This window comes from Lutra lutra, chromosome 10, assembly GCF_902655055.1.
Source record: "Lutra lutra chromosome 10, mLutLut1.2, whole genome shotgun sequence".
Lineage (NCBI taxonomy): Eukaryota > Metazoa > Chordata > Mammalia > Carnivora > Mustelidae > Lutra > Lutra lutra.
In genome coordinates, this window is record NC_062287.1 from 31,150,451 (window position 1) to 31,153,152 (window position 2,702).

The window sequence follows — 2,702 nt, forward strand, 5'->3', positions numbered from 1 at the left end:
CCCAAGTAGAGGTAATCCAGGAAGAAGGAAGAGGTTAAAAATCATCAAATTTGGCTATCAAATCTGGGCTAAAATCATTGGTGATTTATTTCATTTTTTCTTTGAAGCCTCAAAATGTGTTTCTTCCAAGAACTAAGAAAATACTGAACTTATATTCAGAAACTATTCACAACATTTTTATATTTTTTTAAAGCCTTTTTGCATAGAGTTAAATTACATATATCATGTGGAGTTTTCTTTAACTTATTGCTATCCTAAGTTATCTCTACATAAGAAGGGTTTACACTGAAATTCTTCTGGGATTAGGAAAGGTCTACTCTTAACTCTGTGCATGCATGGATACATAACAGCAAACCCATGTGTGTAAATTATCTAGGAAAAATGCAGCTAAATACCTTTTACAAAAGACAACAAAAATTATCAATTCAGCCTAAAATATAGAGAGAGGAAAGAGACTGGAAGACTGAAGGAAAAATTTTCAGTTAAAACTGTACCCTGATACTGCTTGCTTAGCTAGAGTGAGTTATCTCAAAAATTTTGGAAATCTGGACAACAGTGGTTTAATCTAAGTTTTAATAGATTTTTATTTAATTCAGTCAATAAATTCTTAGTAATTATTGTCTCTGTTTAACCTCTGTTTAACTTAGTATTTCCACCCAATTTCTGAAAAATTTAGTCTCTTTTTATTTTCTACACATTTGTTAATAGTCTAAAGTAATTTATGGTACTTACAAAAATTTCACAACATAACAACCCCAATTTTACTCATTTAAATTTAAAATTGGATAGCTATAGTATTCAACATGAATGAATCTTATAATAGTAATACTTTGATTTGTGATACTTTAAAAATCTAATGTATATTTCCTGTAAAAAACCTTATATTTTTCTGTACTCTACTTTCAGTGTTTTAATTATATTTTAAAAAGCATTTTTGGGGCACCTGGGTGGCTCAGTGGGTTAAAGCCTCTGCCTTCGGCTCAGGTCGTGATCCCAGGGTCCTGGGATCAAGCCCCGTATCGGGCTCTCTGCTCAGTGGGGAGCCTGCTTCCTCCTCTCTCTCTCTCTCTCTGCCTGCCTCTCCACCTACTTGTGATCTCTCTCTCTCTCTGTCAAATAAATAAAATCTTTAAAAAAAAAAAGCATTTTTGTTTGATATGCAAAACCAATTTTTCATTTTTCTTTCCATCTCCTCTCTACCTATTCCTTTTAATAAAACTTTGCTTCTGAAAAACAAATCATTTTTCCATTATACTTTCTTAACACTGACTTTGACATTACAATTCAAAATGTTAATGTGCATTTTAATTCTTCTTAGCTATATTCAGGCAATTCCTTTGTTTTAACTGCTCAAAATAATAAGTAAGCCACTTCAAATCATATTTCAAGGATTTACTGTTCAAACAAAAATATGGAAGCTTATTTTATCAATTAAATCAAACAATTGCAAAATAATTTCAACTGAATATTTTAACAGAACACATGTGAAATGTAAAAATTACCCACTTAAAAATCAAAAATCTTCAGAATATGTATGTTAAAATAATAGCATCTTCTTTATTAATTTGGAAGTCATGTTTTAATCTGTTCTTTGAATCAGTATATTTTTCTATATGGAATTTGTTAATGAAATGAGAATATGCACCTTTAGAAGATGTATGAATCAGTTCATCTTGTAATAAATAGTAATTTATCATTTAAAACATTACTCTTAAAATGCAGTGTCAGTGCTGATATATTATTTTATATATTTTATTTATTTTAATTTATTTATTTTATTTTTATTTATTCCTGCGTATCAAATTAATTAAATCACCATTTCCAAGCACCAGAATCTAGTATTGAAGTTCCTAGTAAATACCTAGATATGTGTTGCTTATGTTATACATGTATTCCTTTTTTCCTCTCTCTCATTATACTGTTTAAGATCATTTAAAATAAAAACAAAGCCATAGAGTTATAGGACATTAGAGTTACATAGGTCTCTAAGGATCATTTGGTCCATAGCCTCTTTAACAATTGTCCACAGACAAGATTTGAGGGAGCTTAAGTCTCAACAGTCTGTGTATGCTTTAGAGTCTGCACATACATGGTTTTTTAAATTGCTTTCATTAACTTCTCAGAAGGGTCAGTAATGAAAACCATATTAACAAAGAAATTAATTCTACCATCTCATTTTGCAAATAGATAATCTGAGATTTAAGAGAGTTTGTGACGTATCCAAAGTCATAAAGGAGTTGCATGTAGGAATTGGAGCCAGGCACTGATTTGCAGGTCAACCAAAAAATGTTACTGATTTGGTAGAGCCCCCAACAGATGTGGGTTTTCAGTTTACAAAAATGTTGGTAAATTGCGGGTTCCTCTTAATTTTGTTCACATGGACAGTTAGAATGGCCAAAATTTACAAGACAGTAAACAACAAGTGTTGGAGAGTATGTGGAGAAAGGGGAACCCTCTTATACTGTTGGTGGGAATGCAAGTTGGTGCAGCCACTTTGAGAAACAGTGTGGTGATTCCTTAAAAAATTAAAAATAGAGCTACTCTATGACCCTGCAATTGCACTACTGGGTATTTACCCCAAAGATACAGATGTAGTGAAAAGAAGGGCCATATGTACCCCAATACTCAAAGCAGCAATGACCACAATCACCAAACTGTGGAAAGAGCCAAGATGCCCTTCAACAGACAAATGGATAAAGGAG